Source organism: Canis lupus, chromosome 16, assembly GCF_011100685.1.
Source record: "Canis lupus familiaris isolate Mischka breed German Shepherd chromosome 16, alternate assembly UU_Cfam_GSD_1.0, whole genome shotgun sequence".
Taxonomy (NCBI): domain Eukaryota; kingdom Metazoa; phylum Chordata; class Mammalia; order Carnivora; family Canidae; genus Canis; species Canis lupus.
In genome coordinates, this window is record NC_049237.1 from 16,450,776 (window position 1) to 16,465,785 (window position 15,010).

At 49.5% G+C, this 15,010-nt stretch overlaps 1 protein-coding gene and 1 pseudogene across 2 annotated transcripts in view; both read right to left on the reverse strand.

Annotated features, from left to right (window-relative positions):
* PRKAG2 (protein kinase AMP-activated non-catalytic subunit gamma 2) overlaps positions 1-15,010 on the reverse strand; it is a 265,492-nt gene that overhangs the window by 203,252 nt on the left and 47,230 nt on the right. The gene's annotated exons all lie outside the window — the stretch shown is intronic.
* LOC102152104 lies at positions 959-5,095 on the reverse strand (annotated as a pseudogene).

Consider the following 15,010-nt stretch of genomic DNA (forward strand, 5'->3'; position numbering starts at 1 on the left):
TCAGCTGCTACCACCACAGGGAGTCAGGTACAAAACACAGGGGTTGTTTGAGGCTCTGCATTTTCAAGGAAGGAAAAAAGCCTGCTTCTCACATCCTAAGAACTAGGTTAAAAGTCATCATATCCTACCTAGGAGGACCCGGTCACTGACATGTCCCCGTGCGTAGCACGTGTCCCCAGACCACCCTGTCTCCCCGTGCCCAGGATGGGGCTAGGAAGAAACATGTTCCTGAGCATGTCCTCCGCCTTTCTCATCCACTCCCTGCTGGAGTGCTTTGGGACCTTTATCTCTTGCTGAAAAAGCACAGAGGATGCTAGACTGGGTCCTGTGGGGATATTCCTAAAGCCAGAGAATCCCTTGGGATTGTTTGTCCCTTAGCAAGGCCAGCCCCTTGTTTTCACTTGTGGTCACCACCAGTGTGTCTGGGCAGCGTCTGGACCACATATTCTCTGCCCTTTACATATATGAGGCCCCGGGGGACACCTCCCTCTGTGTGCAAAGCACTGAGCTTCCCACTCCGGATCTTCGCACCCAGAACCAAGTGGACTCTGACCTTCCAGGACCACTGTGGGGATGATCTGCAGGAGCAGCACATCCTTGGGGAGGTCCACAGAGAAGAAGGGGAAATCCCATAGGCAGAGAGGGAAACCAGAGCTTCCAGGGACGTTCCCTGCTGCCCTTCCTCCTGCGCACACGGCCCCACTTTTGTGGTTTCATGGACAGAATTGAAGAGCACACAGGCCAGCTTTCCCTGGCCTAGAGAATGAAATCACACCAAAGAGGAGCCTTCCTGGCTGAAACCTTTAGGGTCGCCACATCCCTAGCCTGGTGCACTGAGTACACCCAGGACATGTGCAACCGGCCTACACACTGTCGCCAGAACTTTGAATGTTATTGCATGCAAAGGATTTTTTTTATGCATTACCATTTTATTTTTGGCTCTACATTTGTTCAACAGTCACGGAATTTCTAGGCCAGGTTCAGGTAACAGAAGAGCCTTTATAATTAGTTTATATTGTCTAGATCCGAGCAAAATGGGAAACAACATCTTTCAGAAGACAGGCTTAGAAATGCTAATCTAGTCAGTTGTTTCCGTTCTTTGGTTAGCAGGCCTGACTCATACCTGGCTGCTAGGCCACCGTGCCCAGCAACAGCCAGGAAGACAGGGCATAGCCCACCGAAAACAAGACCAACCAACTGACCCTGTGTTACGGTACAGATTTCACAACTCAAATCGCCTAGACTCAAAGGTAAACCTACAAAAATTCTGTAAGATGTGTGTGCAGTCAAAACTGGGATCATTATAAGACCGCACCTATAAGAGCCTGTGTCACACTGAAGATGGGTTGAAAAAGACTATTTGCCATTAGGCCACAGAGGGAAGAGTTAATTCCATAGATACAGATCCATGTTCAAGTAGATTCCTTTCTGCTTCTGGGACTTGGTTAATTTTTCCTGGTGATGACACTGAAAATTAAGTTTCCCTCAACAGTATCATCTGGTTCGTGATTTTCCACCTGGAGCTTTATGCTCTTGTCACAACACTTGTGCCTCCACCAGTCTCCTCCAGCCACTCTGGGGCTCACGCCAACTTTTGCTCAACTAACTAGAGCACAGCCATCTTTGGCGGACATGTGGCTCAGGTCCCACACACAAATGATTTTAAAGGTAGCTTTTAAGAAGCAAGAATTCCTTGAGAGTGACAGTCTATAATTCAGCATACTTTGATTGAATACAATTTTTTTTCAAGGTTGTTGTTTCATTTTAAAAAGATGAGTCCTTGGAGCTATCATCATCACACATCATACAGATAACCAGCTTACCCCCACCCCCACCCCCACACCCGGAGTTGTAAAATCGCTTGATTTTCTCTTTCCTTTCCTTTTCTTTCTTTTTTTCTTTGCATATTTTTTTTTTATTGGAGTTCGATTTGCCAACATATAGTATAACACCCAGTCCTCATCCCATCAAGTGCCCCCCTCAGTGCCCATCACCCAGTCACCCCATCCCCCTGCCCACCTCCCCTTCCACTACCCCTTGTTCATTTCCCACAGTCAGGAGTCTCTCATGTTCTGTCTTCCTTTCTGATATTTCCTATTCATTTTCTCTCCTTTCCCCTTTAATCCCTTTCACTATTTTTTATATTCCCCGTATGAATGAAACCATATAATGTTTGTCCTTCTCTGATTGACTTACTTCACTCAGCATAATACCCTCCAGTTCCATCCACATTGAAGCAAATGGTGGGTATTTGTCATTTCTAATGGCTGAGTAATATTCCATTGTATACATAGACCACATCTTCTTTATCCATCATCTTTTGATGGACACCAAGGCTCCTTCCACATTTTGGCTATTGTGGACATTACTGCTATAAATATTGGAGTGCAGGGGTCTCAACTTTTCACTGCATCTGTATCTTTAGGGTAAATCTCCAGCAATGCAATTGCTGGGTTGTAGGGTAGCTCTATTTTTAACTCCTTGAGGAACCTTTACACATTCAATATAATCCCTATCAAAATACCATGGACTTTCTTCAGAGAGTTGGAACAAATAGTCTTAAGATTTGTGTGGAATCAAAAAATAAAAATAAAAAAATAAAAAAAAGATTTGTGTGGAATCAGAAAAGACCCGAATAGCCAGGGGAATATTGAAAAAGAAAACCAGAGCTGGGGGTATCACAATGCCGGATTTCAAGTTGTGCTACAAAGCTGTGATCATCAAGACAGTGTGGTACTGGCACAAAAACCGACATATAGATCAGTGGAACAGAATAGAGAGCCCAGAAATGCGCCCTCAACCGTATGGTCAACTAATATTCGACAAAGCAGGAAAGACTATCCACTGGAAAAAGGACAGTCTCTTCAATAAATGATGCTGGGAAAATTGGACATCCACATGCAGAAGAATGAAACCAGGCCATTCTCTTGCACCATACACAAAGATAAACTCAAAATGGATGAAAGATCTAAATGTGAGACAAGAATCCATCAAAATCCTAGAGGAGAACACAGGCAACAGCCTTTTTGAACTTGGCCACAGCAACTTCTTACAAGATACATCTATGAAGGCAAGGGAAACAAAAGCAAAAATAAATTATTGGGACTTAATCAAGATATAAAGCTTCTGTACAGCAAAAGAAGCAGTCAACAAAACTAAAAGACAGCCTAGAGAATGGGAAAAGATATTTGCAAATGACCTATCAGATAAAGGGCTAGGATCCAAGATCTATAAAGAACTTCTTAAACTCAACAGCAAAGAAACAAACAATCCAGTCATGAAATGGGCAAAAGACATGAACAGAAATCTCACAGAGGAAGACATAGACATGGCCAACAAGCACATGAGAAAATGCTCCGCATCACTTGCCATCAGGGAAACACAAATCAAAACCACAAGATACCACCTCACACCAATGAGAATGGTGAAAATTAACAAGACAGGAAACAAATGTTGGCAAGGATGTGGAGAAAGGGGAACCCTCTTGCACTGTTGGTTGGCGTGAACTGGTACAGCCACTGTGGAAAACTGTGTAGAGATTCAATACAATTTTAAGTCAGCAGTTCCCACAGTGGAGCTCGAAGACCCCTTGTCAGGGCCAGCAAGCGTCCTCCCCTCCCGCGCAGCGGTCTAAGGCCTGCGAGCTGACAGGACACCCCCGTTTGGACTGACCTCCCTCTTTCTCTTTCCCACTGCTAAGAGGACCTACTCATCCAAGAACTGGCTCAAACCCCACAGATTGTGATGCCCTTCCTAATGAGCCCAGTTGGACACCATCTCAAACACCACACATTTCAAGAGTTTCAGCTATCCCTTAAGAATTTTAAGAGTTTTGAGTAAAAGAATTTAAAATACTCAAGCGTTGTCCAGGATTTATTTGTAAATGCTATCTCTATAGAGATTGTAAGTACTCTGAGGGCAATGGCTCTGCTCTCCAGCTAATTTTTGCATGCGGGCGGATAAGAGCTAAATTCATGGGATTTGCAAGTGAAAACAAAACGATGCATAATAGGAAAGTTGGGGGCAGACCAGGTGGCTCAGTGGTTTAGTGCTGCCTTCAGCCCAGGGTGTGAAACTGGAGACCCAGGATGGAGTCCCACATCAGGCTCCCTGATGGAGCCTGCTTTTCCCTCTGCCTGTGTCTGTTTCTGTGTGTGTGTGTGTGTGTGTGTGTGTGTGTGTCTTTCATGAATAAATAAAATCTTTTAAACATTTTTGAAAAAAAAAGAAAGGAAAGTTGGGGTCCCACCCTGGGCCCCATCCATGTTGTGCCCCCAAAGAAACCACTATTAGTTGCACATCCTACTAGGGCTTCCTTATGCGCTTGCACACTCCAAGCCCCTTCCGTCTCTCTCATACTTAGGTATCCCTGCTATGCACATACTCTGTCCCACAGCTTGCTTACCCAGGACATCACTCACTATCAGCAGAGATATTTCTGGTATCTGGGGCATGCTTCTTTGGATGGAATGTTCTAGCTGCACCAGCCCCTGTGGCAGTCCGAGTCTCCAATCTTTGGCCATTAGGACAAGGCTGTCAGGAGAACGTTGTGCGTTCTTCCTACTTCTAGGATGTGTTATCCCCAGAAGTCTGACAGCTGCTCAAAAGGCCACGGATTGGTGATTTCTGGACAATACTGCCACATGTTCCTCTTAGTACAGGGCCATTCTGCCCTCGCTATGGCAAAGGAGAGGGTCTGTCTCCCTCAGAGCTTCACCAACAGATTATGCTGCTAAACTTCAGATTTTTGTCAGATGGGTGAGAAATGGCCTCTGTGTCACCTACCTTTCACTTGCTTAATTGTATCTTTGCTGTGCCATCAAGCACAGAGGAAGCACCTGAGCTGCTAAGATGTGGGACAGTCTCTATCCAGCTGCAGGTAGGACACGCAGGTCCTGACATCAATGCAGTCCAAACGGGCTCTATTGTTGTTATTAACAAAAACAGAATACAATCCACCCATGTGCCCCAGGAAACGTGTTTCATGGTGTGTATACCCAACCAGCCACAGCTCATGGTCAAAGTTAGCAGACTGCTGGGGGCAGGGTGGGGGGATGCTGCAGGCAGAGTCAGTGTGTTCTGCACGGTAGTCCATCCTTCCCTCCCTTGGGTTTGGGCTGCCGTGATCGACAGAAAAGCAGCAGAAGGGTCACATGATTGGAGGCCTTGTGGCTTCCCCCTGGATCTCCTGGGGGGAAACCAGCTGTTAAAAATCCAACTACCCAGAGACCACCCTGCCACGGGGCAGCTCAAGCTAGCTGCCGACCAGCCCAGGCACCTGTCACAGGGCGAACAAACATGGAGAGCGCTCCGGCCTCAGCCTCCATCTGGCCTAGAATGTAAGCACAATGCCAGGCGGGCCCTGCTGGGCTAAGCCAGGCAACCCCTGGACCTGTGACGATCCGCAACCATATTTCCAAGTTTTGAGTGGCTTGGGATACAGCAACAGATGACCAGAAAACTATGCAATCCTGTGAAAGTTAACTTCCCAGTGCCTCAGTTTTGCTCATTCATAAAATGGGAATCATGGGAGTTCCTATCAAATGATGAGCTGGCATATATAAATATGCACACACATAACACTTATGAGTTAACATAGAGATTATAGGAAAATGCTACCTATTACCTTAAGATACTTTCCTGGTTTTACAGGCAAGTAAAACCATTATTAGGGACAGGATACTATTATTACTGAGAAAGGTAAGGGGTCGGGGGTGATGTGGGTTGGGGGCCTCTGGTCTAGGGTGGGATGCTCCTGCCATGTTTTCAGTCTTTCAAGGGGTGGAAAAGAAACGCACACACTCTGGTGGCCATGCAGCAATGAGGATGGCTAGGCCCTCCTTCCACCTGCTTTCATTTCATTGGCTCTGTAATACTGATGGTCTATGGCCGATCAGGGAGCTGGACTCTGACTGAACACAGAAACTACGTGTTAGCAAGTGCTTATTAGACAGTCTTGCAAGACATGGGATGAATGGGAGAAACCACAGGAGCCTTGGAAGGATTTTTGAAATACATTGGAGCCACTATGTATTTATTCATTTAAACATGTGCCAGGTTGCCTGTGTGTCTGGAACCATGTGGAATGCAGGGCATTCAGAGAGAAGACCCACGCCCCTCCTCAGTCTCAGGATAGGGCTTGGGGGAGAAGACGGACTGCAGAGGAGTCCCATGGGACCTATAGGGAGATAGAAATAACCCCTGTCCTGAGTGAAATGGTGGTCGCATGACTGTACACATTTAGCCCAATCTGTCTAGCTGCACACTTAAAATTGGTGAATTTTATTGTATGTAAACCATAGGTCAATAAACCCCACCACGAAGTGACCCACCAGCCACCACCCATCCCCATACTGTAGGAGAAAAAAAAAGAAAAATGCACCATCTACAGAACACAGGGAAGGTGTCTACATTATTAATCCTGGAATACTGAATGTGCGTTTTCATGCAATGTGAGTAGACTTTTCAGGAAGCAGCTGTGCAGTGTGGGTGATGGTTATACTTTATTCTCAGCAAAATTCTCTGGTTTCAATTGCCCTCCTGGTGACAAAGCACCTTGTTACATTTATCAGATAGGGAACAGTTGTCCTTTCTTCCCCTTCCTGGGATCTGAAAGTCTGACATTTCACCTCCCAAAACCCAGTCCAGACACACAGGTGCTACAGATATAGGAGGAGAGATGTGTCAGATGCCAAAAACCCAATTTCTCCCAAGGGTAAAAACCCCAGTAGTGTGAGGTGTCACAATCCTACATGTGTGCTTAAATTTCCTATCCTGTGGTACGACTAGGTGGCTCAGCAATTGAGCCTCTGCCTTCGGCTCAGGGCATGATTCTGGAATCCAGGATCGAGTCCCCCATGAGGCTCCCTAAGGGGAGCCTGCTTCTCCCCCTGCCTGTGTCTCTGCATCTCCCTCTGCCTGTGTCTCTGCCTCTCTCTCTCTCTCTCTTTCTGTCTCTCGTGAATAAATCTTAAAAAAAAAATTTCCTATCCTGAGGCCTTTATCTGGATCAAGGCAATATTTAAATGATAACCATGAGAGACAACCCACAAAATGAACCCCTTCTCTGAACTGGTAGATTCCTGGATTAGCTAGTCTCAGAAAAAAAGCCCTGATGGCCTAGGAAAAAAAAGAAATTTTGGTTGAGTAGAGATGGTCAGACAGAAAAAGTGCTTGGATAAGGCCAATTTGGGGAGCACTGGGGTGAGGACCCTAGATATAAAGGAAGGCCCCAGAGGTGGGGAAGGGGATGCCCAGAGGCCCTCATGGGCTGAGGCCACAATTCCCCACCACCCCTGTATTAACTCCAGCCAAGTAGGAAGTGCAAGAACATGGTGAATATTTAAACGTGATGAAGAAGGTTGATTACAGCTAGCTTATCGCAACCGGACGTCCTTACTCACTGGCATCAAGATTTTGTTAGAGTGGCATTACTGGGGCCTTAAATGTACTAGAGACTGAGTGATGGGTCTTGTTTCATTGTTAAGTGCATTTTATAGTACTCTAATTTTTTTTTTTTTTTTACAGTTAGCATTCTAAATAAGATTTAGCTGGTAGCTCTCAGAACTCTGGGTTAACCAGAGTCCCCAGGCATTTGGGATTATTGAATAATATTCTTTGGATTTTTTTTTTCAATTGCACAATGATCTCCTTCTCTATCTCCATGAATGAAATTAGAGAAAGCTGATTTGGGGGGAAATTGTTATTCTCAGTGTTCAGTTGGACCCTAGGCAGAATTTTCTTTTTTAAAAAAGATTTTATTTATTTGAGAGAGAGAGAGCATGAGCAGGGAGGGGGCAGAGGGACAAGCAGACTTCCTGCTGAGCGCAAAGCCCGATGTGGGACTCAATCCCAGGCCTGGAGATCATGACCTGAGCTGAAATCGAGTCAGATGCTTAACCAACTGAGCCACCCAGGTGCCCCTAGAATATTCTTTTTACATAAAGGAGCAGGACAGGAAATGCTGACTCCAATTCAATCCATTCTAAGTACAAAGCCAGTCCTCAGAGCATGGAAGATGCTGCTGAGGAGCCCATTCAGTACACTGGGGTGGAATCCCAGAATGCACACACACTTTAAGAAGCCCCCAGGGCCACTTGGGGCTCCCATCCACCAGCAGAAATCTTTTCTCCCCACTTAGGAGACAGCAGGGGCGAGTATGTGTGTATATGTGTGTGGTGGGGTTGAGGGGGGCGGAGATGGTTCTCATCTACCAGGTAGAGATCTGAGAATGAAGAGAAGTGAAAAAGGAAAAACAAATTTTTATGTGCCGGCATGGCCCAGTGCCCTTTCTCTATGCAGTCAGGAGAAGGAGCAAGTCCTTCTGGGGAGAGCTGCCAGGTGGCTGCTAACCAAGGCCCGGAGGGACATCCTGACACTTCCAAGGGCAGAAGAGAGGTGTCCCCAGGTCCTGACTGGGGCACTCAGAGCCCCTTACCCACACCCCAGGCCAAATGGAGCACATCCCTCCTCTCCTCCTCCAAGACCTGCCCTTCTTTCCAAGTGTCCCCCGGGGTTTGTGTTGGAAGACCAACTGGTGAGTGCATTTCAAGGCTCTGTGATGTGAGCAGATAAGTGTGGGGTGACTCAGAGTGAGTGGGTGGTGACAGATGCTGGCAATGCCTGCAGTGAGCTCTGAGCCAGGCCCGGCCCGTTCTGGGTCAGTGCCTGGCTTGGGTCTGGGCCTAACATGAAGGGCGAATCCCACCAGGGGACAGAGGGCTCTGGGAGACTGAGTGGAAAATCTGTTCAAAAGGATGAATCTCTACCCAGTCCAGCCCCCCAACCCAGCCCCAACTCCCCAACTTGGTACAGCACCAGCAGCGGTGTCATCAAAAAGCCCTCAGCACTCATGTCAGAAGCCAGAAGCCATGTGTTTGAGGGGCCCGTGTGGGTGCTGTGCCAGGCCCTCCCCACAGCGTCTCGGTGCTGGAAGTTGCCCTGTCATCTTTGTCTGCTGGGCCTAAACAGCAGATCATTCCTGCTCTCTAAAATGCAGACACCCCTCCAAGGACACATCCAGATTCCCTATCAGCTCCATCTTGACTCTGAAATAGGAAAGCTCATCTGTCTTCGGAGCCTGTCAAAAACTCTTTATGGTGAGGAGATCCTGTCATCCAGAAAATTCACCTTTGTAGAAATACCTATTCTCTGTCAAAGCTGGGTAGGGCAGGTTTAGGTGTCAGGGATGGCGCTTTAAGGATCATCACAGTTATAGTTAACTTGACACTTTGGATAAGCAGAAATCACCTTTCTGATCTTTTTTTTTTTTTTTTTTAAAGATTTTATTTATTTATTTTGAGAGAGTGTGTGTGCAAGCAGGGGGAGGGGCAGAGAGAAGGAGGGAGAGAGAGAGACTCTCAAGCATAGAACACGCTGAGCATAGAGCCAGACTTGGGGCCCGATCTCATGACCCTGAGATCATGACCTGAGCCGAAATTAAGAGTCAGACACTCAATCACCTGAGCCACCCAGGTGCCCCCACCCTTCTGACCCTTACTGGTGAAAAGATTTTTAAAAATGTCTTCACACAGGGATCCCTGGGTGGCTCAGCACTTTAGCGCCTGCCTTCGGCCCAGGGCATGATCCTGAAGTCCCAGGATCAAGTCCCACATCAGGCTCCCTGCATAGAGCCTGCTTCTCCCTCTGCCTATGTCTCTGCCCCGCCCCCCCCTCAATCTGTGTCTCTCATGAATAAATAAATAAAATATTTTTTTAAAAATGTCTTCACACATCTCAGAGCTTTGATAAGAAGCATGAGGTGGGGGGATCCCTGGGTGGTGCAGCGGTTTAACGCCTGCCTTTGGCTCAGGGCGCGATCCTGGAGACCCGGGATCGAATCCCACGTCGGGCTCCCGGTGCATGGAGCCTGCTTCTCCCTCTGCCTATGTCTCTGCCTCTCTCTCTCTCTCTCTCTCTCTCTCTGTGTGTGTGACTATCGTAAATAAATTTAAAAAATTAAAAAAAAAAAAAAAAGCATGAGGTGGGCAGGGTTTAAGCATCAGATGGCCATGGTTCATGTGGAGCGCCAGGGCCTCTACATCAATGGTTCCCAGAGCTGAGGGCAGGGGCAGAGGCACACTCTCCAGAAAGGTGTCTTTGTGTACCTTGTGTTCCATCACCTTTTCTTCCTTCTGGAGAGTCCCACACCCCATATGGTTGACAGGAGACTCTGTTGCTCCTGGTTGGGGGAGTGGGTTGTGCACTATCCCTACACTACGTGAGGGTAACTGTCCGCCTGTCTCCTCACGACCTCCTCCTGAACACAAGCCATCCCAGCACAGCCTCTGCCTGGGCCATCTCCACTACCCCGAATGCCCACAAGTGTCAGCTCCAAGTTCACTTCCAGCCATGAAAATGTGACTATGAATGTGACTCAGCCAATGGAGATCAGAAAGCAAGGAGAATGTCTGTGTTTAAGGTCAAATACAGGAGCTGTTGGGGTTAGGAGAAAAGGAAAAGCTCCACAGAGCTTCCTGAGGCTTGATGCTTCGTCTTACCTCTCCTCAGCTCCTGATTCTCTGGTTCTCTCTGCAAGAAGCAGCGAAACCCTGTCCTAGGGGCTCTTGAGCCATAGAAAGGTAGAACCAAAAAGAAAAGGTAGACCAGCATCGGAGAGAATGTGGAACCCCGATTCCACAGCCCTCCATTCCACCCTCCTCGGGCTGCCTGGAAGCCCCCCGCATTGTGTGGTCAGCCCCCCAACACGGCAGTAGGGCAGCTGCAGGCGGCAGGGCTGGCTCTGCTCTGACTCGCCAAGTGTCTGTTCTCTTATTTACTGGAATCTGCACAGTAAGTCTAACTCACGGGTGACTAACGAGATGAAGCCATTATTACCAGGCAGATGGCAGACTCCCTTAAAAGCAGACACGAAGCAATAAAATGCTACCACATACCTCATTCGCAAAGTAAAAATCAAAACAAGAACCCACATCTGACTTTGTTTTCTTCTACTTTCTCTCCCTACCCCTCCATGTGCTCTATCTTAGGGTGAAAGATGCTAAGGGAAATCAAGGAAGGGTTTTAGGATCCGAGGAAGATGATGCAAACATGCCACTGTGACCTTCAGGAAAGGGTGGTGGCAGGGGAGCCACGCCAAGATGGCAGATGACCATGTCCGCGTGGGGCAGGTGGGGCGGGAGGGACGGAGAGGGCCTGACCAGCTGCTCAGTCAGGTGGGGAACTGGCCTCACTGGGACAGCATGGGAACTACAGGGGCCCAACCGAACCCCCAGCCCCCCGGCCTTGACTCCCTGGTGAATAATCAAAGTGATGAGATCCAGAGAGTTCTATCAGAAAGCCAGATCACCTCAAGGTCCTGCTTTGAGAGGAATTCTGCTGGGCTTGGCGCCCACACTCCACAACCAACCACTCACCACCAGGAGGCTGCTGCTGATTGAGCACCTATTACAGGTGGGGAGCTGGCCCTTGTCAACTGGTCTCACCCCAATCCTGTGAGGTCTTGTGGTTATCTCCAGTTTCAGAAGAAAAATTAGGCTCGGAAAGGTGAGATAACTTGCCCATGGTCCCCAGCTGGTAGAGCGCAGGACACAGACCTGAAGTTAAGTCTGACCCCCAGACCCAGTGCCAAGGGGGCTCTGGGTTTGAGGAGGCAACTTCGCCGAGTTCTCGAGTATCAGGTGCTTATGACTACTCCCTTTTCAAAACCCCAAATTTTAGTCATTGAGGTTAGAGCTCCGTACTCTGTCCTTAACCTCTTTTAGGGCTCTACGGCCTTAAGTCACACTCATGGAAAAGAAGTTTGTCCAGGCAGAGGGAAGGTATGCCCAAGAACACAGAACATCCATGGATTCATGCTGGCCATCCCTGGTATTAGAAAGGCAAGGCCTCAGCATCTCAGGGCTGGGGAAGCCTAGAGCCTTCACTGAAACACTGGCTAAGTCCCGCTTGGTCACCACAACCTGATGGTGGCTAATAAACACATTTTCTCTGTTGGATGTTTGCCATGTGCTCCTACAGTGCAGTGTGGGGTGCAGGGGAGGAGGCAGCAGAGGTGGTGGTGGGGGGACAGGGGAGGAAGCCAGGGGGCAGGGGAGGAGAGGGGGGGAAGGAGGTGGGGGAGTAAGGGAGGAGGCCAGTTAAGGAGTCAGGGGAGGAGACAGGGGGCAAAGGGGAGGAGGCCGGTGGAGGGGGGGATTCAGGGGAGGTTTGGGGGGGAGGGGAGGAGGCTGGAGGGGAGGACTGGAGAGGAGGCTGGGGGGTGGTCTGAGGGAGGGAGACAGGGAGCAGGGGAGGAGTCAGGGGGAGTCAGAGGAGGAGGTGTGGGGGCAGCAACTTTGGAGTCAGAGGGCCTCAATCCGAACCCTAGTTCGCCATATGCCAGTTCCATAATCTTAGCAAATAGATGAAGTTCACAGAGCCTCAGTTTCCTCCTGTGTAAAATGAGGGAAGTGTCCAGGATTGTCATGAGAACTGAGATCATTAGTGTCCATGAAAATGCCATCTGTGGCACCTGGTGCCTAATATATAGTCAATAAACACTTACCAAAGCATGAAGAGCTAATAGCAGGTGATTTGGAGACATTCCTTTAAAAAACGAAAGCCCTAACTGACCATAGGAAATGATCAATCGAATGATCAATCGAATGAATCATTACAAGAACTAACTGAACACAACCTAATACAAAATAATGCATAAAACAAAAAAGTATAAGCATGAACCCACCATCTTAGCCCACAGGCCACGTATAAGGGAGTGCTAAGGGGGTTTGCTAGAAGGTACGGGTCAAGACTTGTCAGTGTGGGTGTCCCGGGGGAGGTCAGATTGCAACACTTTTCAAGGAAGAAAAATATATGGTTTGAAAGAGAACAGTAAGGAGGTGGGAAAAATCCAAGAAAGATCCTAATTTGTTAACCACTGGGCTGAAATCGGGTGCAAAATCAGAACGTGCATTTTCAGGGATCCTCAGCTGTCCAGAACTAATGACCAGGAGGTCAAGACCCAGCATCGTGCTCATCTTGGATGGCCACTGCCTGGCACGTAGCACTCAAGAGTTTGTTTCAGTAAACAGTTGACTTAATACTGGCCTGGGGACCAGAGCTTCGGAGTCCATGACAAGGGGTGACATCCACATAGCTGTCCTCTCTACTCACCTCCCTCTTCCCCACACATGCCTCAGTGAAGACCAGGCTGGGCCTCAGGGGCAAGGAGTGTCTCTTCTGTAGGTGAGGCAAGCAGGCCAGATGCTTTCAGTGACCTCTGCTGAATGAATGCTACATTCAGTGTCCTCTTGCATAGAAAGGAGTTTCCACCTGTCTCATAGACCTCATGTCGGGCCAAAACAATGAACAAAAAAACAACCCAAAAACCAACAAAAACCCCCACCTTAAATTTTTCCAGCCAAGTTCCTGTGCAAACTGCAGAAGCAAGGGAGAGGTGTGAAGCTGTGCCACTCTCCTGTGGGGTCAGGAAGTGAGCCAGCCTGGCCAGAGAGGCTGACCGAGAGCCCACGAGGCACTGTTGCTGCAATCTGTTCATTGCTTCCCTCAGGAAGCTTCCTGGGTTGACTGCTCACTTCCCTCCTGTCTACCCCTGCACTTCTCTTCCCTAGCCACACCTGACAGCACCTGAGAGGCCCTCCATTTATGTTTTGGGGTCTCCCCTGCACTCAGGGAGGTAAGCCTGCACCCTGCTGCCCCCGGACCCACCAGTGTTTTCAACGCTTGGCACCTGCCATGATGCCATACTCAATCCTCTACTGTTCCCCAAGTCTTGAAACTGTCTAATAATTCTGTTCTCTCTCCCGCCCCCAAAGGTGTTAAGTCCAGAAGCACAGAATCAAGCCGCATTCTTCTATTTACCTGCCCCTGCCCCCGCCGGGTCCCCCAGCCCAACCCCTGGCCTCAATTAGTAGGACCCAAGTACCAATCTCAGACTCTGAGCTGAAGTTCGGTCACACACGACTAATGCAGCCCCTGGCTTAGGGAGGGGGCTTTGGGGGAACCAGAAAAACTCAGCAGCCTGCTCCAAGCCGCAAGCCTGGGTGTCAGCGGAGGCTGAGGGGCGACAGTCCTTTCCAGCAGCAGCTCTGCAGACCTGGGTTCTCAGCCCCCACCTGCCTCCTCCAGACCAGAGAGCAGACAAGCCTCGGCTCAGTCCTCGGTGAGCACATCTTCCATCTTCCCCCTTCCCTTCCTTGCCTGCTCCCTCCCAGTTTCTGTTTCTTCAATATTTTCTCCAGAAGGTAAAAGCAACAAGTATGCCTCCTAGAGCTCGCCCTCGCCGGGCAGGACACCAGTGGACTGGGCTGTGTGGTCAAGAGCCCTGCAAGGGACAACATGGGGGGGTGTCCTAGGGCTCCCACACCATCCCCAACCCTTTCTGTTTGGGGACAGATTGAATAATAAGTGATGACTCGGGAAGTGGGGGAAGAAAGGCAGAGGATGCCAACTCTGCTGAGATTTCAGCGGGGAACTTGTCTCCGAGGTGGGAAGGTGGGGCGCAGAGCAGAGCCACACTCAGGAGCGGGCAGCTCCAGCTCCCGGGCAGGGCGGCCCGGCGGGGGAGGAGGGGCCAACACGGAGAGGGAACACGCCCCCACACGCATACCACCTCCACCACTATCCTCTTTCAATCCCCAGGAAAAGTTAGGTAAGGAGAAAACACAGAGCCCGGAGGTAGGGAAGGAACGCTGAGTTCCCCCTGGGGGTGTTCAATTGAATACGAGGCCCCCGCAGAACAAAGCGACGATTCAGCATCAGTCTGGCAAAGAGAGGAGACAAAGCATGGGGGGGGGGGGGCGCACACAGAAACGCACAATCACCACGCACTCGGGGACGCGGCTCAGGGGTCAGCTTACTCAGCCCCAAGGGGTCCCGGGGGTGTCCTCGCGGTGGCGGGTGCCGACTGCAGGTGCCGGGCCCACAGGCTGCGGGTGCCGCAGGCGCAGCGCTCCCGGCTCCGACAGATCCTGCCGCCCGCTCCAGAGGCCCATGAGAGTCGGCTCGCCCAGCCCCCTCAGCACCGGCGGGTTCGAGGGTTCGGCCGCTC